Consider the following 24768-nt stretch of genomic DNA (forward strand, 5'->3'; position numbering starts at 1 on the left):
AGATTGGTTTGCATTATTTGAGAGACTCGATGGGGGTGTTGTAGTCATGTGAAATGATCAATCATGTGGTATTTATGGGATATGTACCGCCAAGATTCGGATGCACAATAGAGTAGTTCATGAATTGAATGAAGTGCGATTTGTTCATCGGTTGAAGAAAAATCGTATTTCAGTTGGAGCTTTAGAGGAGAAGGGATTCAAGGTGACATTTTAGAACGCTGTAGCGAAGGTTACTAAGGGATCTTTGGTGGTGATGAAGGGAGTCCACTGTAAAAATTTGTATTATCTAAAGGGGAGCACCGAGAATATTGGCCAGGTAGCTTCAGCTGTTTCAGAGACGGACACCAGCAGACTTTGATACTATAGGTTGGAGGCACACATGTAAAAAGTCACTGTAGGTATTATGCAAGCAGGGGCTATTGAAGGGAGCCAAGAGTGGAAAAGTTAAATTCTGTGAGTACTGCGTACATGGCAAGAAGACAAAGATGAAGTTCAGGATGGTCATTCATAAGACGAGGGGTATCCTAGATTACATGCACACAGATGTTTAGGGTCCCACCAAGACAACATCACTTGGTGGTCAACATTGGTTCGTCACATTTATAGATGACTATTCTAGGGGTTGTTGGGTGTACATCATGGCGAAGAAGAGTAAAGTGATAGATATATTTGTAGAGTGGAAGAAGAGATTGGAACTGTACACTGGAAGAAAGATCAAGACATTACGATCTGATAACGACGTTGAGTATACTTCTGACCCCTTTCAGCAGCTATGTTAAGACGAGAGCATAGAGAGGTACTTCATAGTTAGTCACACACCGCAGCAAAATGGGGTGACAGAGGGTTGAATTGGTCTTTACTGGAGAAGGTCCGATGTTTGTTATCGCATAGTGGTTTGGAGAAGATCTTTTAGGCTGAGATACTTTCTTATGCAAGTCACCTCATTAATAGGATGCTTTCATCTACGATTGAGGAAAAAACCCCTATGGAGATGTGGTTGGAAAAGTCAGCACATGACTATGATCAGCTCAAGGTATTTAGGTGTCCTGTATTTTATCATGTTAGAAAAGATAAATTAGAACCTTGAGCTAGGAAGGCCATATTTGTAGGATTCAAGCATAGTGTCAAGAGATACAAGCTTTGGGATCCAGTTGATAAGAAGATTGTGCTGAGCAGAGACGTCATATTCGATAAAGCTTCTATCTTAAAGCTTCCTAACTCTCATCAGGTGGAGAGCAACCCGACATTGGAGATATCGCAGGTGGTGGAGATTGATACAGCTCCACATTGTTTAGATGAGACCGTATCCATTAGAGTGTCAACTAAAGTGATACCAGGTGAGCACAATGATGATTTGGAGGATACATGTATAGTTGAGCAGGATCAGGGACCGACGGTTCAAAGATTCTATTATGGTTCGGAGACAGAGAAGAGACATACGGATGCCAGCTAAGTATACATATATAATTGTTGCATATGCACTTCTGGTGGAGAGTGTCGATGAGATGGTTCCTACTATATTTAGAGAGGCCGATTAGAGCTCGGGGGCTGATCTATAGCAGGTAGCTATGCAGGAGGAGATAGAGTCTTTTCATAGGAGCGACACATGGGAGCTTGTCGAGCTTCCAAAAGGACGGAAGGCATTGCAAGTGGGTGTATACGAAGAAGGAGGGCATTGAAGGCACTCCGGTGAGGTTCAAGTCTAGGTTGGTGATTCGAATCTTGCTAGCTTTGGTGCACAGTATGAATCAGAATTAGATCAATTGGATGCATTTCTTCATGGTGATCTTGATAAAGGAATTGATATGACTCAGTCATTGGGGGTTCGAGCTGCAGAGGAGGATAAGTTGGTTTGTACGAGACCGGATTTGTCACAGGCAATGAGTATAGTTTTGAGATACATGCACGACCCGAGTCCTGGTCATTAGGATGTTGTGAGATGGATTTTGAGGTACATTCAATGTACTCTCAATGTTAGTTTGGTTTTGAGTGGAACACTAGCGGTGGGCAGCTATATATTGGATATGTAGATTCGAACTACGTTGGAGATTTAGATAACCGCCGGTCGACGACGAGGTATGTGTTCACTTTGACCCATACGCCGGTGTATTGGAGATACATCTTGCAGTTTACGGTGGCTTTGTCGACGACGGAGGCAGAGTATATGGCGATTACTGAGACTGTTAAGGAGACGATTTGGCTTCAAGGACTTTTGGAGGATCTTGGTGTTTTTTCACAGCGATCCTTCACCATTTATTGTAATAGCATGAGTACTATTTATTTGGTGAAGAATCAGACCTTTCATGCGAGAACGAAGCATATCTACGTTCGTTATCACTTCGTTCGAGATGTTCTTGAAGATGGGGATGTGAAGCTCGTGAATGTCCATACAAAATATAATCCAAATGATATGTTTACAAATGTGGTCCAAAGTAACAAGTTTGATCATTGTAGAAACTTGTTACAAATTCGTGATTATTGAGACCATTCGCTACCATTTGAATGAACTACGGGCAGCTTGATCCCTTGGGAGAGGGGGTACGTAGACAACCACATTGGTGCAGCCAGATTTGGAGAGACGACACATTGGTGCTTTTGTTGGTGTCAGCTTAGTTTTGTAAACACTTCGCCGGAGTAGAGAATTGTTGGATAACAGGTTCCTAATCTGTTTTGATAACAGGTTATTAGGATTCCTAATCTATTTTTAATAACAGGTTATTAGGATTCCTAATCTGTTTTGATTTTGGTTTTAGAATTCCTAGTATGTTTTTGGTTTTAGGATTTCTATATATATGGAACATTTTAGAAGAGAAAATTGGTATAGAGAATTAAAGAGAGAAAAAAGAGTCTTTTGAGCATATTGAGAGGGAGATATTGTGAGGGAGTTGAGATCTTTGGTTAGGGTTATATTTGAGTGATTGTGTGAGTTGTAACCAATTATATTTCTCCTCCATATAGTAAAATCTCCTAATCCTCTCCTCGTGGATGTAGGCAATTTGCCGAATCACGTAAATTCTCTGTGTTGGTTTGATTTGTGTCGTATTTTTGGTGATTGCACTCGTGTTTAGTTTAGTTCTCTTCTCTCATCTCTCGCCGACTCGTTTGGTTTGCGAGCATGCTTTCGCACGACGCGCAACAAGATGAGCGTGCTTACACCTGAATCTGACTTTCATATTATATGACTCTGCCCATTAATATGACACATGACCAACTTTTAAGGACTCATTAAATTTGGTGAATTTTAGGATGCAACATCTTAACTTAATATAGTACTAGAAAGAGGAGAATGTAAGACTCTTATTTGAACGAAGACATATGGGAGGAGATCCAATACTTTCTATATCTGTATAAAGGTTATTTAGTATATGAAAGCTCTAACGTTTCATAACGTGCCTTCAAACTATTTACGGACAAATTTTCAAAAGAGACCAATTTAGAATTTTATTCCCAAAAAATGACATCATTCAAACAAAATTGTAAAAACCGACCTAGTTTCATCCTCAGCGCTGAAACCAGGTCGGTTTTTGAAATTTTTTTTTTGAAACTTCACGGGAGTTGAACTCCCGTAAAGTTTAGTAGATCTGCTAAACTTCACGGGAGTTAAACTCCCGTAAAGTTTAGCAGATCTACTAAACTTCATGGGAGTTCAACTCACGTGAAATTTCGGAATTTTTTTCAAAAACCGACATGGTTTCAGCGCTGAGGCTGAAACCAGGTCGGTTTTTGTAATTTTGTTTGAATGAGGTCGTTATTTGGGATTAAGTTCACAAATGGATCTCTTTTAAAAATTTGTCCAACTTTTTTACTATATAGGCAGAATAATTTCAAATCTAAGTTCCTTTGTCATTCTATCTTTAACATGCTATTTTTATTTTTGTGTTTTCTCATATATAAGAGCATCTCCAACAGCTTCCCCATCTTCTTAAAATACTCAATTTTAGAGAATAAAGAGCTATTTTTAGGTCTAGCAGTTTCTACATCTCATTTCCTAAAATGAGAATAGAGAAGAAAAAAAGAGGGTCTTTACCCAAATCTGCAGCATTCTGTAAAAATTCTTCCTTCTCCAAATTCTTGAAGATAACAATATCATAAATATCTCATATTTTCCAAAGAAGAAAAAAATATATCTATTACTTTATTGAATTTTATATTGTTATAATAAAATATCAAACATTTATTTTCTTAATAATTATTGAGTATGTAGGTTGTTTTATAGTTGTAATAAATGCCTAAATCCCTCAAATGGGGAGGTTGTTGGATTTGGAGCAATTTTTTTTAGATAATTTAGCATTTTGCTTCCCTATTTTAGAGTAATTATGGTGAAGTTGTTGGAGATGCTCTAAGTCCCCCAAATCTTCTCCAAATCTGCATATTTTGAAATCAGTCCCTTGAATCCTTAAGCATTGTAAAATTGCTTCCCAAAATTTCATATTTCAAAACTAGGCCCCCAAATCTTTTAAGTGTTTTATAATTAGTTCCTCTAATTAGGACCATGTTGAAAGATTTGGGTAGCTAATTTCATAATGAAAAAGATTTGTGGGGGATTAATATCACAAAAATCCTTTATTTTCCCCATTTGCCATCGAAGGCCTGGACTGGTGATGGGGCCAGAGCAAAACAAGTAGGATCGGGCCCACTCCAATGATTCCCATAGTCGTTTTTCCCAACCACATTTCAGATCGGAAAATGATAGGGGCACATCTTCAACCACACCCCCTCTCTCATTTACTATAGTGTATCGGGTCCCATACGAGATTTTAAATTTTAAAATCTCATGTGAGGCCCGATGCACTGTAACAAATGAGAGAAAGGCTGTGGTTGAGATTGTGGTTGGGGTGTGGCCAGTGCCACCCTTTCGGATCAGGGTAAATAACCCGTTTTTTAAAAACGGACCCGCATGCGCGTTTCTCACCCTCTTTTCCCTCTTGCTCTTTCTACTTCTTTGCTAAAAATCCCTAGTAATCCCATTTCCCTCTAATTTTCTTGCGATTCGCTCTCTAGGGTTTCGATCTTGCTGCAGAAAAAAAAAATAATGGCTCTTAGGAGGATTCGATCGAGCAAGCAGGAAGCGCTTGCCGAAAGAGGCTGAAGACTCTTCGAGCCAATTCGAAACTGGAACGAGTAAGATTATTTTCTCTGCTTGATACATTTGTAGCATCTTCGAAGTTTTCGATAAATTGTTGAGTGTGATTACAATTTGCTTCAAACATTAACCCTGTTACTCACCTTAATACAACTTCCCAAAGTTTTTAATCTTTTGTTTGGTTTGTAGGAAAGTGGAATGCGTAGTTAGTTTTGGTAGGAGATTCCGAGAATTATTGTTTGTTTGCACCCAAAAAAAGTGATTTTGGTCCCACTGCTTGGTTTTTGTATTTAAATTAGGGTACTTAGTACTAGAAATCACCCTACTATAAAAGAATTAAAGAAAAGATAAGTAATTATTCAGTTCTAACAATTTCTTTTATATTTTAACATTTATTTTCAAATTTTAAATATGATCAATAATGCAATTTACAAGTAAGGTCGAAAAGCAACCATTAGAAACGACACGACAACATGTCAAATTTTCTTTGGGATAGGCAAGGGAAAAAAGAAGAGAGCTTCACTACCTCAGTATAGACTCGTTCGTCAATCGCCAATAGTAATCTGGCCTATATTATTTCATGGAAATTAGAGACCGGCATTTGATTTTCTTTGGCTCATCTTATAACAACTAGAATGGTGAACGTGCGTTGCACGTGGTCATTTTTAGAAAACATTTTCATAAACAATATATTTATATATTTGCGCACTATTGTCTCTGTCAAGTGTTTTCATAGACAATCTATGTAGGTTTATCAAGTATATATATTAAACTAACATAATAATTCATTAGTCTACCTATACAATTCTTTTTCCCATATATGTACAAACTATTATATATCAAGCAGAAGGTAAGTTTCAATTTTAATATCATAATTCACAAAGATATAGCCACATGAAGCAGCTTGGCAAAATAAGGCTATATAAAGGAACAAAAAAGTTAGCAAACATCAGTATATAAAAATTGAAATATTCTGTCAAGAAAGGAGAATGTGATTTGAATTTCCCATTTAATTACAAAGTTGCCTAGGGCTATCCGGCTATGCCTAATGAGCCAGTATGAATTCACTGCAAGTGAAACATGTAACAATGATGAGGTAAGCACCCTGCTATTTCTCCAACTTGAAAGTCCAAAAAAAATGAATAGAATAGAATCAAATTACATTTTTTTGCTTTAAATCTCAAAAAATAGAATAATTGAGCAATCCACATATGCTCATAAACAAACCTGAAGGCATACAATTGAATAGAACCAAATTAACATTTTTCGCTTCAATCTCGAAAAGCAGAAGAATTAAGCAATCCGCCTATGTTCATAAACAAACTTGAAGGCATACAGTTGAATAGAACCAACTTAAATATTTTTGCTTCAAATATTTGTTGTAATCATAAATATTTTTAGGAATTTCATGAAATTTACCAGTATTATTATATGCATTTGATAGGAATTTTGCTTTTCACACCCCAATTTCCGTTCTTCAACAACTTCTTAGACATTAATTTACGGGCATGTAGTTTAGTATTTCTCACAGCACATTCTAGGCCATGCTGTGACCCTTTATCTTTGTTAGCTTAGATCCTCATGTTAAGAAAATTATAACAAAACATATTACTATGTTGTATGAGTTTGAGCTACTAAAATTCATAGACTGTTAATAGGCTTCACAATCAACAAAAGTTTCAGCTCATCTCCCTATAATGCAAATGCTAAGATGGCTTAACTAAATAGTCTAAATCCAATAAATACCAGTGAATCAAAGTTGCATACTAAAGTCTATTTCTGTACGCATAAACATTAAAACAAAATAGACGTTACTAATCCCTCTCACTCGTCCCATTCATCGAAGTTAGAGTTCACAACATAAGGTTTGTGAAGTTGAGCATAACCAGAAAACAGTTTAACAAAAAATGCATTTCACACCTTGTCTTAAAAAGATGAACACAAGATATACATATCCAATTAAGAACAGTACCTCACAATGCTCCTTTTGATCATCTAATAAAAAACAATATCTTAGTGGAATCCCCTGTCATCTTTAATCACCATGATCTTCGCTACAGCATCAAACTCCTGCAGTTGTAAAATCAAATGAATAAAAAGCATAAATAAGTAACAATTTTTTAAATAAAATTCACCTGATGATAAGTTTTCAAAAGTTTCTAGAATCCTTATCTCCAAATTGACCTATGATCACTCCTGATCAATCAACAAAAGTCACAAAATTAAGTTAAATTAAAATAACAACCAAAGAGCAATAGGTCAAGAGGAAGCCGACGGAGGTATAGTTTGGGTTGGGGAATGAACAAAAAGCTTGTTTGTTTTTCTTTGCATGCAGCTTCCATTCTCTTTGATTGAGAGTGATGAGTGTCAATTTTTAGATTAGGGTTTCTATTTTCTTTGTTATATAGAGAAGAAGATAAAGCAAGAGGTGACATTTCTAAGTGTGGACGAAATTAATGTTGGAGATTCGTCCTATCGACAACCTGTCAAATGAACCCTCTCGCGGAACGTGCCCTCCGGATCTTGTGTTGAAAGAAGGTAAGAAGAAATCACAGCAAATAAAAGAAAACTTTGCAAGGAAAAAATAGAAGAGAGAACACCAAAATTTTAACGAGGTTCGACAACTTGCCTACGTCCTCGAGACTTGCCTACGTCCTCGAGACTTGCCTACATCCTCGAGAGCCACACAAAATTTCCTTTGAATATTAAAGAAGATTACAAAGCTTGCAAGAGATGATCTCAAACTCCTTGAGATCACTAAAAAAGAACTCTTTTTTTTATTTCTCAAGACACGAGATTTTTCTCTGAAAAATCGTCGCTCAAGGCGTTGCAAAAAACCGCCGTCAAAAAAACGCTCTGGAGATCGCTTTGGAAAACTCGTGTTTAAGTGGCGGCCAGGGTTCCCTATTTATAGGGAAACCCTAGGTAAAAACAGATTAGGAATCTGCTTTCTGCGAGTTCGCCTGATTGCAAAGCTCGCATGTATGACTTATGTTTGCCTGAATATAGTCAAGCTCGCCTGAACAGCTTCGCCTGCACTTGGAGTTCGCCTGCATTTGGAGCTCACCTGAACCCCCAAAGCTCGCCTGAACTTCCAAAGCTCGCCTAAATTACAGGTTCGCCAACTCAGCTTCGAGCTTCGCCTGAATTTCCAAGTTCGCCTGATTTTTTAACTTAGTGAAATCTTTGCTTTGCATACTTGTTCCAAGGTTTGGGTCTACACCCGAAACCAACAATTAAGACAAAGCGGAACCAATTCTTAGGGTACGCTGTTGTTGTTTTTTATTTTAAAATAGCTCTTAGAGTAGGAACATATGACTTGGAGGCAAAAGATATTTATATTAACTACTAATTATTAATTTCAAGGATCTTAAATGGATGGGTTTTCCTCCTTTTTTGGCTTGTGAGGGGTGTGTGCATTTATATAAAGGTGTTAATGGGGAGTTTAAGAAGATAGTGTATTGTCTGTTACCAAATGAAAATGATAATGAAGAGAATTGTTTAATTACTGGATTAAATAGAGGCTTCTTTAGTATATAAAATTGTGAAATATAATATAATGTGTTCAAGTTATGTATAATATTATATTAAATATTACTTTTAAATGTTAATTTATGTTTATAATGAAATACTCAATTATCTTTAATTACTAATATAATTTACTTATATTACTTATAATTTTATTATCTTCTATATAATATAATATAATATAATTATTATATAATATTTTAATACCTAAGAAAACTATTTATCTTTTTTTATAGCAGTTGTTTTTCCTATTAAATACAAAATTAAAGTGGCAAAAAATTAATAATTTTATATATAATTATTAATAGTAGTTATTATGTTTATTGGAATAATATTTATCTTATGTAATTAGCTTAGCTAATAAGAAAGTTATGAATATAGTATGAATATGTTTAAAGGAGACATAAAATTACTGTTGAATATTTTTAATAATGTATATATTGCATTTATTATGATATTTATCATACTGAGTATGTGTGTATGTTCGTGTAATGTATATGTATGTGTTTTATCATGAAGATGCACGAATTTACATTGATACCTATAGTAATTTAAAGGACGCTTCTAGAAATTTGAGAGAATTTTTGGGAAAAATGTTTTAACATCCAACACACTTTTATAATAGTATTAGAAGACTAGTATAGTGCACATGCATTGCACGTAGACATGTATTATGCCATAAAAGATTATATAAGAATTCGATTATAAAAATAAAATGTTGAAACAAAAATATGTGAAGTTTTATTCAATAAGTAATTTACCTTTTATGTTGAAGGACGAAATATGGCATTGAGAAATTTTAAGGCTAAATTTCACAAAGCCTCCTTACATTTGGTCATTTTCGAGCCAACCCCCGAAATTAAGAATTGTCATTTAACCCCCTCAAGTTTTGTTGAATAATTCCTTAACTAGCACTTTTATATCTTATTGTGCATTTGAAAATCACATGTGATACCCCTTGTGGAAGTAGATCCCATTCATGTTCTTTTCAATAATGTTAAAAGTCATTCTCAAAATTTTGTCTTAAGTCTGATCCAACCTTCTCTAAAAAAAAAATCTACAATCAAGCTTATATAAGTCCATACTATTGAGTTGAAAGCAACAAATATATACCAAAGAAACAATGGGCGTTAATGAGGATAACCTACAAAAACAAAAAAATGGCACATTTGGCTCCGTAGAAAAGAAAGGAACGAAATAGAAAATGGAAAGTATAATTTTTAGAAATTTAGAAATTGCGATGATATGTATGTATGTATGTGTGTATATCTATGTGTGTGTGCATGTATACATACATATATACATGTGTATGTGTGTGGGTGTGTGTGTGTGTATATATATATATATATATATATATATATATATATATATATATATATATATATAAGAGAAATGGAGAACCCTTTTGGTACCAAGTTGCTTAACCAACTTGGTAGTGGATGTGGCCTAATTCTGCCCCTACATCACAACCTCGAAGATAGAGCCTCAATTACCATTCACAAACTCCAATGTAGGATGTAGGGACAAGATTACGGCCACATCATACCACCAAGTTGCTTGAAGCAAACTGGTACCAAGTTTCTCTATTCTCTCTCTCTCTCTCTCTCTCTCTCTCTATTATAATATATATATATATATATATATATATATATATATATATATGCAAAAAGTTGGCGATGATAGTTGAATCTAAAATTTTTATATTCTAAAACCCCCTCGACATTGAGTGCTAAAGACCGAAACGTGAATTTTTTATCAATAATGCATCTTATTTTAAAACAAATACTGTTAAATACAAAGTTGTGTTGGAAAATGAAATTGAGATTAAAATTGTAATTGCTCTATCAAACATGTGATGACAACATAATATAGAAATTTTCTAGTACAATCTATAACAGTTCTGACAACTAAATAAAATTTGTGTTTTACTATTCTTATGTACTTACTTTTGGAACATATCATGATAATAAAAGATGGTACTAAAAAGTTTTGGTATTATAATTCTGAACTTTTGATACATAAGTGGTACTACCGCCACCTTAAAGATGTTAGAGTACTATTAAAATTGGTTAATATACTTGATGGTAGAGGGATTAGCAATCTTATGAGTAAACTACAACATTTGAGATGATAAAAATTTTAGAATCTATTTGTATGTTTTACTCCGCAAGTGCATATAATCCTATATCATTGTGGAATGGTACATTTCATCACCAATATTCCAAAGGCCGTTATTGAATAAAATTTAGACACATTTTACGTATGTAAATAAGTACTATACTCACATGAAAATCACTTTAAACAGCAGGAAAATAACTTCTTTGCTAATTAGGTACGCCTTTGCCCTTGTTGATATTTTATAAGCGTCCAAAAAGACCCTAAAATCTCAAAATTCTTCAAAAATAAAAATAAAAAATATCAATATCATGATCAAAGCTATAGAAAGCACTAGCGACCCAGACATTGAACCTGACGCTTAGAGCCAAGGCGCCTAGGCGGTAGCCTAGCCGGGGCCTGGGAATTTTTTCTATTTTTTAGTTTTTAATTATAATTTCTGATAGTCAATGCTAATGTTATGAAAAGCTTAGGCGTTGGACTGACATTTAGATAGATTTCTTAAGTGATGATGGAGGAGGTTTTGCTCAAGATCGGGAGAGGTAGAGGAGGTGTTCATAGTTGGAGGAGGTTAGAGGACATAGAGGTTGCAATAGAGGAAATCACGATCAATGCCTAAAGGGTGTAGTACATGCAGGCAAACCACGCTTCCCTAGGTGCTTTCAAAACCTAGATGACAGTCTAGGTACCGCTTAGGCGCTAGGCATTATGCAGGCGGCTAAGGTGCCGCCTAATCCTAGGCGTATGCCTAGGCGGGCAAGGCGGAGGCTTTTCAAAACATTGACCATAATAAAACTGTAAGTCATAGATGCCAAAAATAAATACCGATAATTAACTTAGAGGCGAGATCTGCTACTTAAAGTAGACAAATCCAAATACAACAATGACAACCCAAACCTATTTTATAGTTTCTCAATTGAATCATTTTCATTGGAATTACTAAATCAATTAAGTCCTATTAAAAGATAAAGAGCATATTTTGACTTACAAGTAGGATTTGGGAATTGTCGGAAGCGATCTCGGGTGCATTGCTTTCGGTGGTTATAGGATCAAAGCCCTAGCAGATGTATCGCTGCCATTGTAGAGATATTTTGAGGGCATGAGAGACTAATATTGGTTTAATAGGGGTTATGAACCATAAATGTTGATTCAATTCATGGTAAATTCAATTGGGGCCTGGGGTTATGAAATTGGAATTCAAATTGATTTAAGTAATGATTGTAGTGGATTATGACAAAACTTAAAATTTTAATTCTTTCATTTATTTTGAGTATGCATGTGTTTTATTACACTTAATGTTACTTAATTAGGGGCTCTTATGAGAGAGATTTTAATGGGTATGGTTATGTATGTATGTATGAGTGTTGTGGATGCATGCACATATTTTCATGTATATATGTGCGTGCTTTGACATAGATAAGAGGGCACTTTGGAAAGAAATGTTTAACATCCCAAGCCACTTTTATAATAGTCTAAGATAGTACAAGAAGAGGAGAATGTTAACAGTTTCCTTTGGAATTGCCCTCAAAGTAGCATTAATGTTCCAATAACAAAGCTTCAACAAGCTTTTATGGGTTTGCTTGTAACGTATCAAAAAAGAAAATGGAGACATTTGTGAAGAAATTTTATATGGCCACCCAAAAGAAATTAGAAGATTAATAAAAATGGTGAGCCAAATATACCATTCTATAAAATATATTTTCTGATGAAGATTTGACACCATTTTAAAAGGGTGATAATGAAATTGTGCAATGTTCAAAAACACGATTTTATTATTCGTGCCCGTGCGGTTCGAGAGCGAGTCATGATTAATCGGATTACGCGCCAATTAATCGGATTATACAGAATTATGCGTTTTTGAAATTTTTAACATATATTTATTATTTTTATACATAAAAACATATATAATTCATAAAAGATAGAACATATATTAAAAAATGCCAATAAACATGTGACTGAATAATCAATAATTAAGTAACTAATTGAACACTCAATCCAATGTATCCATTATCTATGTATACATCATAATTAACTAGCTACTCAAATAAAAGTTATTAATTAAACACTTAAATTAAAACAAAAAGTTCAGAAGCTAAAACCAAAGCATTTAGTCTTCCTCATCATCCTCGTAACGAACGTCAACATCCAACTCTTCTTTAAAGGGAGCCTCAAAATCATCATTATTATCCTCGTCCTAATCATCTTCATTAGTCCCTTCACATGTCATGTCATCAATAGCTGTACTAGAAGAGCCATCCTGATCTGTCCTCGCCCTAGTAGCATGCCTCCTAAATGTCATTCTGCTCCTACGTGGGTCTTCATTAGCCCCACTAGCATCAACAACAATCTTCCATGAAAGTCCTCTAGCCGGAAAACTATCTCTTCTTGTTCATTCTCCCTTTCTTTAACACTGTCGAACTTCCAGTGCAATGCTCTAGAATCATCATTAGTCAGAAGCACGTCCTTGCTTTTGCCACTCTTTGTTCTTCCTTCTCTTTTTTGTATGATCTTTCTATTGAATTACATAAACGCAAGATTATTTAGCCTCTTTGGGTCTAGCTGGTTCCTCTTTTTAGTATGTATCTACATATTTTACAGATCAAAATACAGTTAGAAATCATGCATCATGACATGTTACTAATTTGTTGAAAAAAACTATTACCCCCTCAAATACACTCCAGTTTCGTTCACAGCCCGAGTAACTGCTAGTCAAACCGAGTATCTTTATAGCCATATTTCTCAAATGAGGCGCATCTCCTCCAAAGCTATCCCACCAGTCTGCTATTAATTTGAAACAAACATATATTTAGCAATTAGCATATGAACTAACCATTAAGCTAGGAGTAGACTAGAAGCTTAAAACAAAGTTTGTACTTGGATCAAAATTATCAGTGTCGTTGAAACTCATATAATAGCGTTTTTGACAATCCACTTCCTATAAGCCCTTCTGCATTCTTGTACTTCACTATTTCTTCTTGTGCAACCTTGTCCTGCACATCCTCCATCCCCTAAAAGAATACATCAAGACAATATTAAATAGCACTCTTAGCAGCTTTAATCTCGTGAGGCGTCTTATTCCTATTGTAGAAATAGGGATTCAAAAAGTAAGCTGCCAAATGCAGTGGACTGTCTAGCCTCACTGTCACGTACTTCTTGATAATCTCAACAATCGGTTGGTAAACAGCCTCCTTCCTACTAGAAGCAGATTTTATCTTATTCTTGGCATCATCTAACATACCATGGACAAAGCCTATGGAGGGCCTCCAATCTGCATCAACAATCCTCAGTAGCTTGAAAAGAGGAGCATAGATTTTGATCAACAATTGTATATCCTTTCAGAAAATATCGGAATAGACTGTAGCCTTGGTAGCCATTCCTTTAGATGTCTTGGCCTACCTGTTCTCTTCCCACTCAGCTGAAGAGACCATAACAACTAACTGCGATTTCTTCTCACCAAACAAGTCATGCTAAGGAAGTTAAGTCGCAAACTGTGTAACTCCCAGACGAACAAGCTTCCTTCTATTAGTAAACTTACGCATCAAAGAAATAGTACTATGATGCGAGTAGAGAAAGACCGTGAGATTCCTCCCCTTCTCTGTCACAAACAACTTTGAAAGCTTCCCAATATCCTCCAGCATCAAATCAATCGTGTGTGCCGCACAACTAGTCCAGAATATATTTGGACGCTCATCTTTCAACTTGTTCTTTGCAGCCATATTAGAAGCAGCATTATCGGTAACCACCTGCACTATACGAGACTCTCCAATCTCCGTTATGCAATCTTCAACCAACTTGTAGATGTAGTTTTCCGTGTGCGCATGCTCGGAGTCTTCGATAGACTTGATGAAACTCGTGCCCTCCTTGCAGTGGACGCACAAGTTCATCACACTCCTGTACCTCCTATTAGTCCATCCATCAATAAGGATATTGCAAACGTACTCATCCCACCAATGCTTCTGTATCTTTAACCCTCCCTCAATCTTATCACATGCTTTCTTCAGAAGAGGAGCTCTGAATTGATGCTGACTAGGCCTCTTGTACCCCCGCCCATACCTCCTAATCGCCTCACATGCGATATCGAATTCCTCTATGTCAAATACATGGAAAGAAAGTCCCGCCGCATATGCCCACATGCTCAAGTTTTCATGAGCTAAATCTTTCCATTGCCTCCTCTCAATCTCATTAAGCACGGTTTGCTTCATTTTGCCATCTGTAACCATCTTGTCTAATGGACCGGATATACGTGGCTTCTTCGAGCAGATACTAGCTAGCTCGGGTGCTTCCTCCTCCCTCTCATCTGTAATACGGACCTCTTGTCTCATCTCATACTCCGCCTTCTATTTGTCATTCTTTCTCATCTTAATTACATCTAAGTTTTGTCGACAAGCTCGCCTGTCCTCATCACTTGCAAGAGGGCATCCCTTTGCTTCTCCATCAATTCCGGCAACGTGTTGTTTGAGACGGTTGACTCCTCCCTTCATGACCTTCATGCACTTCTTACATTGCACAGTAAGATGACAATCCTTCTTCATGAGTTTCCTATAATTCCATCCCACGTTAGTAGAATCAGGAAGTTTTTTTGGTATTTGCTCATCACTAGTGCTATATGGTGTCTCACTCATGCTTGAATTTGAGGCCGTCGATGATGACATATAAATCAAGAAATTCTACACATACAAACACAAAAAATCACATTTAAATTATAATCACCCACTGTTGATCATATTTAACTCATAATCGATTATGACATTTAAATCATAATTGATGATCAGTCACATTTAAATCAAAATCAATTAGAACTTTGATTAAAAAAAATTCAATATCCAGCTAACATAACTGTGCAAAGCTGGCTGAGTCATGATAATAATGAAAATTAATGAAACGATAGCATTCAAATCATAGATCTCTTGCAATAATATACCCAAAATTATAAAGAAGTAGGTTTAAATGGTGAAAAAAATGAATTGGTTATAGGAAGCAGATATTAAACTCGTAACAACCTACAACTTATAAGATTGCTTAAAAATGATAGATTACACAGAATGACACTAACCTAGGTAGATCAAAGATGATTTTATGAAGAACTAAATGAACCTAGATCAATTTTCAGCATAAGCACTGCTAGACTAGAAAATAACAAACATCACTAAGGGGCTGTTTGTTTCGTTTCCCCCAGAATCCAAAACCCACTTTCCTTCACTTTTTTACTTTCCCCCACTTTTCAAAACCCACTTTCCTTCACTTTCTCCATTTTCCTCCAATAATATTGTGACAACTCATCCCATCACATCTCATTTCATACTTTTAAAAATAAACAAAACACAAGAAATGAGTCACATCAATCAACTCATCTAACTCACTTTCCCCCACTTTTCTTTATTTTCTATCATCTTTAAAAATTACTCACATCATCCAATAATATGGTGATAACTCATCACATCTCATTAAAATTTTCTTCCATCACTTTCCTTCAAAAAAACAAGGAAATTGATTTTCCTAAGTATGTGTCACATCATCCAATAATATAATGACAACTCATCTCATCTCATCTATTTTCCTCCACTTTTAAGAATGAACCAAACACAAGAAAAGAATCTAAACAAGGAAAGTGGAGGAAAACATCAAAAATTACTCACATCAATCAATAATATGGTGACAACTCATTTTCTCCCCCACTTTCGGTTATAGCTTTGACGAATCAAACCTCTGAAAGTGGAGGAAAACATCAAAATTCATATTCTTTTCCCCCACTTTCCCCCACTTTCAGTCTTTTTTTGCGAAACAAACAGGCCTTAAGAGATGGAGAAGACTTGTATCATAAATTCGTCAAAGAGACACTTTTAATGAAGAATTAAAGGAGTTCAAGTCAATTTGGAGCATACCTATGGAGAAGAGGAGATCTTGCCAGCGATGAAGAGAAACTTCGACGGAGCTCCAACAGTGGAGAGGAGAGGAGAATTAGCAGTTGATGGAAGCAACGGAGTTTTAGGTTTTTCCATGGAAGTAGCGGAGCAAATGTGAATCGGGATTTTGGATATGAGTTAGGTGATATTTGGGTTTAAAACATTGCGGGTTCAATTTTTTAGACCCGAAACTTGTTACAATACATTCAAAAACTCGCCCGCATACTCTTTTGATGCGGGCGAGTACGCGATTTTCGCTCAATTATGTGGTTGTCTGCATAATTGAGTGAATCAGCCCATTTGCAAGTGGAAATAAGCCGATTCCGCATACTCGCTCGCATATGCGGGCGAGTCAAATGATTTTTAGAACTCTAAAATTGTGAAAAGTTGAAGATATAAACCTAGCCATAACAATCTTTGTTTATAAAAAAGAAGAAAATTAGTGAGTTGATGTTGGTGATGGTTAATAAAAAAAGAAATTAAAAATAAAATCATCTTGTTAACTTTTGTATAGTCATGCCAGTTCTACTTATCTGACTCTTTGGTACAAGAAAAAGAGAAGCATCCTGCAAGTATAAGTTTAAATGCTTAACGGAAAGTTGAAAGTCCTTATATGCATCTTCCTTACTCCATTATTTATATGTTTGTCAAATATTCCGCAGGCTGATTGCCCTCATGATAGGTATGTGATGCTCGCCATTCTACAACTCATGCTAATAAAACTCTGGTATCTTATAGATGATCCTCAAAAGACTATCTCATAATAAAACCTAGATAACAAGTAAAAAATCTTTCCAATTATGTTTGTGACATCTCTCTTCTATCTTAATATCTTTCTATTAACCCTGCGATTTTATTTTCTCTTTTGCCATCTCAGGCCAGGAATTGCATTGGTCTAGAGCTAAATGAGTAGAACTAGGCCCATTCCATACCAACACATCTATATTTTGGATCCAGGTAAGAACTTGTTATTTAAAATGGATCCCGTTCCACATAGTTAATTTCTCTTAAATCTCTAATAATTCTAACTCCTCTTATTTTCTCTCGCAAAATCAACTGATAGGAGATGAAGAGGAATCGACCAAGCAAGCTGCCAACGCTCACCGCAAGAGGCTGATGACCCTTTGAGCGCCCAAGAACTCTTTTCCACGCTAGATGATGGACCAATTCTCAACAAAAATAAGTGAGTTTTTTCTGTTTGATAGACTTGTAGAAAATTTACTTCTTTTACTAGACTACTGAGTGTGATTTGTGACCTTAAACTAGAAACATGTTTAGATGTTGTAGAGAACTACTTTTTATTGGATATGCTTGATTTTTTTAATAAAAATGTTAGCCAATTTAAAAACTTGTATGTGAGGTGCATATGCACAATAAGAGATAAGATAATAAATGAGAGAATCATTTGAGATGATTTGACCATGTGCATTAGAGGCCGTTTAATACACTAGACAGAAGAGGTGATAAGATTATAACCAATAGAGAAATGAATAATATAGGTGGCCCCAAGAAAACTTGCTTAGATTCTATTAATATGGATATGCTAATTATTACCTTTGTGGAAGAGATGACCCTGAACATAATTGAGCGGAAGAGTAGGATTCTTGTAGTTACCCAAAAAATTTAGGATAAAGCCTGAGTTTGTATAAGCTCAGTTGTTATTGTATTGAATTTTTAAGGTTCATGGCTCTAACGTATATCATAGGACCATGCTCTTGAAGGACCTTATCTTTATCATGTTATGTAAGGTCAATGAATACATGAAGGATTGCTTGAGATTAAAACTTTTACTGTGCAAGAGGTCTTCGTATAGTAAAGAAAATTATTATTAGTCTAGATAAATTCCAAACGTTATTAACTAAATCTTACTACCAGAAAGGTGAGTCCTTATATCTCTATACTATCAAGTTACGATGGAAGCCTGAGCTTGTCATTCCTTTTATTTCCACCTTAATCTTGATTTTATCTGGCATAATATACAGTTCTTTCTTTTGTCCTGTTTCTCTCTGGTGATTGCTGAACCATATATATTTTAGATAATGATATTCATTTTTGGAGTTGCCTCTCATATATAATTTAAAAGTTCAAATTGACAACAAATTCTCATGTGACTAATTTAATTGCCAAATACCATCAATTGTTGTATTAATTACAACTCTACGACCCCTTTCTCCTTATTGAATATCATTCCTTCTCTTTTTCATCATCTTCTTCCTCTTCTATTCTCTAGCTTTCCACTCTAATATTTTTGCAGCTAAAGAGGGCTACATGAAGTCCTCGTCCAAAGCTTCAAATGGTTCATCAAGCTACGTTGGGGTGAAGAGGAGACTAAGGTTTGTTATGGTCACTCAATTCCATCATTAGAAATGGCTCGAACGATAGAAAACTATGGTCGTCATTTTTTTGTGTGTCCAAACTATCGAGAGGCATCCAAATGTAAGTTTTTTTAAATGGAAGAATAAACCCTTTCCTCCTCAAGCTCTTAAGAAGCTTTTATGTGAGAAAGATGTTTATAAAGGAATGAATATTGAAGTTGGAGTTAGATTTATAGAGGATAAATTGAGAGAAAAAAGTTGAAATTGAAAATTAGAGAGAAGAAGTTAATTAAAAATGAAGATTATCCAAGAGGTAGAGAAAGGGAGTTGAGGAAATATGAGGCTTATTTAAGAGTCAAAAAAGAAAAATTGAAGTATTTTTGGGTATTTGGTGTTTTAATTGTGGTAGTTTTTTTTGTGACTGTAATCAAATTTAATTGAAATTGCTTATGTATTTGTTCTTTGTTGCCTTGTTGATGTATCAATTTTCAGTTATGTATTAGGTAAATTTTGGCTTATTTATTCCGTTAAAAAGGTATTTAATTTTGACTTATAGACATGTATACAAGGTGAAATAATATAGCAAGGTAAAAATGTAGCAAAACACACGGTTAAAAAAACATGTATATAAGGTAAAAAAAACATAACAAAAACATGTATATTTGGGTTTAAAAAAAGAAAAAAACAACTTTATATTCATACCAAAAGTATATTCAAATCAAAATGCAAATATCCATACCATAAGATGATCATTACATCCATTCATCCATACAAATGCAAATATCCATACCAAATGAAAACATCCTTCATCCACACAAAGGCAAATGCATGTATCTATAGAAACATTCATTATATATTTCAAATATTCAAATGCAAATATCCATACCAACATAATCCATTCCAAAAGTATATTAACATGCAAATATCCATACATCAAGAACTCCCACACCAAATATCCATACCACAGTATTACCATTACATCCATTCATCAAAGCCAAACCAAAATGAAACCATCATTACATAAAGTCATAAACACACCAAAAGTTTAACATATACAAAAGTTCAACATCCAAACATTCGCACCCCATTTGTTTTTTGAGCTGCCATAGCTGTAAGTTGTTCATCAACAGCTTTCATTGTGAGTCTAGCCATGTTAGGTAAAACTTTTGACTTGGGAGCTTGAATTGGAGTTGGAGGTTTTCTAAAAGGTAATTTCTACCTCTGGTATGAGCTGGATATTGCCAGGAAAATTCTTAAAAGAATTAATAGGAACAGTTAGAATGAAAAGGCTTATCACCTTGCATCCAGACTATATTCATCCCTAATAAGCCACCATTGCCCTTATACCCTCCTTCAGTTACAGCAGCTCAGCATATTTTAATTTTTCTTGTTTGTGTAGTAAATGAGTCATCCTACATTTCAATTGCACATATTCATAATCAACTCATGAAAATTAATAATCAAGTTGCATATATTTATAATCAAGATAAATTACCTGTTTTTTTATGTATCCATGTATCTGGATGGAATGTTTCTTGCATTCTTTTTCTCGAGTACAATCTTTTTCCTAGGACTAAAAGTGGGCTCATTTGCTTGCATTAGTGATTTGCCAGCAAGGCCTAAAAGAGGAACATTGATTAGCATACACAAAGGTAATCAAGTGAAAAGTAATTAACCAAACTTATAAATTACTTGTGGAAACTTCGAGTACTAGTTTGATGAAGAGTGTTAGCCCCAAGTGTAGATACATTACCTGTTGAGCTTTGATCCTAGAGTTAAGCAAGTGGTAGTATCAATAAGTGTTAATTAAATGACAGTTAAGTGCTAAGTTTTAAAAAGTCCTAATTAAGTATTTAAAAGTGGCAACACACGTGTGATGTAGTGCTAATTACCTTTTGACTAGTTTGTGCAACTGATACTACATGAGAAGCTCCAGCTTGCAACAACATGCGCTTCCACACTTTGTGCACCAATTTTTGATGAAGTAGTCCCTTCTCCTGCAACACCTCCATGTGAGCTTGTGCCTTGTTCTTTTGAAAAAACATAAAATGATTGCAGAGCCCCACCAACTGTTCCTGTCTCATCAAACCAGCCAATTTCATCATTTTCAAGCTTGTCCTTGAGATTCTTTCAGATCTACATCTTGATGTGGAGTGGATGGTGTTGTACTCCCTCTTTGGCATGGAGCAACATGCGAAAAATCTTGACCAATGTGAGGTGTAGTAGCCCCCCCCCCCCCACCCACCCACACACACACACCACTAGCTTGAGATGGAGTTCTCCTTCCTCTTCCTTTACTAGCTTCAGATCCTCTTTCAACTTGATCTTGTGGAGTTGAAGAGACTTCAATTGAGCATTTAGATGATGACCTCTCTCTTTTGCTTTTAGGTAAGGAAACTTTAACCCTCTCATTAGGACAATTACTGACATTATGTCTTGATTTCTTGCATTTTGAATATGTATTCAACTGACAAAACCTGCTTACTGCATCAGGGTTCTTCAATTCTTCAGGTGCCTTTCTCCTAGCTTTCTTTGGTCTTCCTGCCCTTTTGTATACTGGATGCAATATCTTTTCAAATCCTTTCTTGTCCCAATACCTAGAATTTGGAATGGGATTAATGCAGCCCCCATAAGCTTGCTTGTACCTTCATCTTGAACCATTTGTCATGAGTGGACTAACCCTTGCAAATCTTAAGCATTGCATAGTATGAATACAACGTATGCCACTGATCTCCCAAACTTTGCAATCACAAAATCTATTAATACTATCACAGAGCTCAATCCCTCCGTAACTTCAGACTGATCTACCCCATTAAACTTAATGACACAGACCTGTCTAGATTTCCTCTAGCTTTTTAACAATTTTAGGACAAACATCACCATCCTAATTTGAAGCTATCTCCTGCTTGTTCACAAATCTTCTCTCTTAACAATCTTCTAACCATTTCCATCATAGTTACGAATGGATTATCTCTTGCTTCTAAAATGAATTTGTTAAATGCTTCACTAATATTATTGAACAAAAGATCACATTTAACATCACCTTTGAAATGAGATCTCGTCCGTGTAAACTTCTCTAGCTTGTTCAACCAATCATAAGCATGTTTGTTGATTTTCTTCAACTTATCCATCGCCTCATGTTCATGCATAGTGTATGCTTTTGCTGCCTTCCAGAAGTGCTTGTTCAAGTTTTTATCTTTGAACTTATCTCTGAAGTTTGCAAGCAAAAGTCTCACACTAAATCTATGTTGGGCTTCAAGATCTAGTTTCTTTAATGTCTCTGATAAATCCTACAAAACAAAACCAAATGTGACATCTAATATACACATCAAAGTCATGCATTGATAAGTATACACACAAAATCTCAATCATAGATAGTTATATAAGTGACAGAAATGAATTTTAAGTATTATCTTATGCCTATCACTTATGAAAATCCACCCATATTGCCTTTGGTCTCCAATTGCTTCTAATGAAATCTCCATAAACCATGTCCATGTTGCCTCATTTGCACAACTCCAATAGCAATAGGAAACATTTAATTTTTTCCATCCTTACACATAGCACTTAGCAAATCTCCTCTAGCTGGACCCTTGAGAAAGCACCCATCTAATCCAATTACAGGCCTACAACCTGTTTTGAAACCTTTAATCTGAATTTCATATGCAACAAATATTTTTTTTATCCAAAAAATCTATTTGGACCCCATCCCTTCACCTTCTAGTTTTCATTCTAATAACACTATTAGGGTTTCTTTGCAGTAGCATATTTGCATAATCCCAAAGTAGCAAATATTGCTCTTTATAACATATTTCTATAACGTCGAGTCCTTTCCTACTTGCTCTCTTCACTTTGTACTCCTCTACATCAATTGATAAGTTAGATTTGATTTTAGATGGAAAAGAGTCAATCTTCCGTGTTGGGTCGTCTTTAATCTTCAGCAGGTAGTATTTGGCAAGTCATGTAGAAGTAGCTTGTTTATTCTCCCAAACCATCTCACAATCGTGTTTCTTTTTCAGAGACTTGCTTTGCTATTTGGTGTGTTTTTAGACTTTCATGAACTCCAACACCTCCATTGGCAACCCTTATGCTTGTAGTCAGTGGTGGAGGCATGAATTCATAGTACTGGTGTCACCACATATATAAATAGACGCTATAACTAATTTTTCTCATGTTCAATATATCATGAACTTTAATGAATTGCAAGAGATATATTTAACTAAGTAAAATTACAATTGATACTTACGTCTCACTATGTCTTGAAATTGTTGCATAGTTGGCTCATTCGAAATGACTAATTACATCATGTTCCTTGTCAATGTAAATTACTAAGTTGCTAATATTTAATGGGATGAAGGGTTTGGAGTCTTTGACCCATTTAAGGGTTTGGGTTTGGGCAATCTATATTATAAGTGGTCACTATCCGTTATATAAGTTGGTAATGGTTCACTAATGAATCAAATGCTACCATGTAGCTATGGAACTTTTGCTAGAGGATGGTGTCGCTTGACACCACCCTTTTAAAGATACCAGGTACCTCCACTCCTGCTTGCAGTGAGATCCTAGTTCGTTCATTTTTCTTGTACACAACATCAAATCCTTCTAAAATTGCATGACACCTGAGCAGGTTCCTAAACTCATTTGGATTGTTGTACTGCATGCCAATTTCAAACTTAGGGTCTTGCAAGTCTCTGTCTTCTTTAAATTGGTACCAATGTGTTCTTTTGTTGCCAATTTCTTCCTCATCTGAAGAGGCAAAACTGATCAAATCATCTTCATCATCTATATCTGAGTTAGCAAGTTGTGTAGAAACTGATTCTTCTCCCCCAACAATATTCATATGGAGATGACTTTACTGGAGGCAAACTTGTCGAGGAGGCTTTAGCGACGAGAGAGCATTGTGTGAGTTTGGGATGAGCTTTGACTGAGAAGAAGGGGTGGACAAGGTGGAGAAAGGAATCTTCACTGGAGAAGAAGACTTGTCGAGGTAGGACGGAGGAGGTGGACGAGGCTGGAGGTGGAGAATTTGTGGTGTAGGATTTTTTGGGTTCGGAACGCAGAGGAGAGGATCAGGAAGAGAAGGAGAAAGGGGTTTAAGTTTTAAAAGGAGGTTGGGTCGGATCGGGTACGAAAGGGCTGCTCACCCATTAATTGTTTTTTTTTCCCTTTCTAAAAGCACTTAATACCGTGAAATTGGTAAAACATAAAATATTTATGCTATCCAGAGGGTTTTTGCTGTTGAAGATGAGGGGCAACATAACAAATTTCTACTTCACGTCGCAATAGGCTGAAGGTTCTAAGAGAAGCGAAAGAACTTTTAACCACACCTGATGGAGAATCAATGAAAGATGGTAGTGAAAAAGAAAATTCAGATGACACTGAGAACGACAAGTAAGTTTACTCTTGTTTTGCTTGGTCTGCAAATTGCAAACATAAAATATACTTATTAGCGGCTTAAGTTCTATTTAGCGTCTTTCTTTATATTCAACTATGTGGTCATAGTGGCATCGTTGGAGTTGGTTTTATGATTTGTGGTTAATCTTCAACTTATTTGTTAAATCTCAAATATGTATTGATTTTCTTGCTACTGATGTAGAACCTCCTTGATACTTACTTAGAATATACTTGCATCTGATATGATACTTAGTTTGCTTAACTGAAATGCAGACTTTTCTTTGTAGAGTTTCTTCCTTTGCTTTCATACTCTTTTTTCCAGTTTCGGAAGGCCGGAAGGGTTTTAATTATGAGTGGCAAGTTGTTCTTTCAATAGCTATTAAGCTCCAGTTATATTTGTTTGTTGTTCCCATCTGTTGATCAATCTAAG

At 35.5% G+C, this 24768-nt stretch overlaps 1 long non-coding RNA gene across 12 annotated transcripts in view; it reads left to right on the top strand.

Annotated features, from left to right (window-relative positions):
* The window catches only part of LOC109847739, a 34999-nt gene continuing 15150 nt past the window's right edge, over positions 4920-24768 (top strand). For 6 of the 12 annotated variants that reach the window (XR_002248651.1, XR_002248646.1, XR_002248643.1 and 3 more), the window contains exons 1-3: positions 4920-5121; positions 17507-17586; positions 17693-17812. This is a non-coding gene — a long non-coding RNA (uncharacterized LOC109847739). Of the gene's footprint in view, positions 5122-17506; positions 17587-17692; positions 17813-18883; positions 18963-23741; positions 24070-24169; positions 24336-24768 lie in introns of all 12 variants that reach the window. The other 6 variants (XR_002248644.1, XR_002248645.1, XR_002248647.1 and 3 more) reach the window with 5 other exon arrangements.

The sequence above is a fragment of the Asparagus officinalis genome, chromosome 7, assembly GCF_001876935.1.
Source record: "Asparagus officinalis chromosome 7, Aspof.V1, whole genome shotgun sequence".
Lineage (NCBI taxonomy): Eukaryota > Viridiplantae > Streptophyta > Magnoliopsida > Asparagales > Asparagaceae > Asparagus > Asparagus officinalis.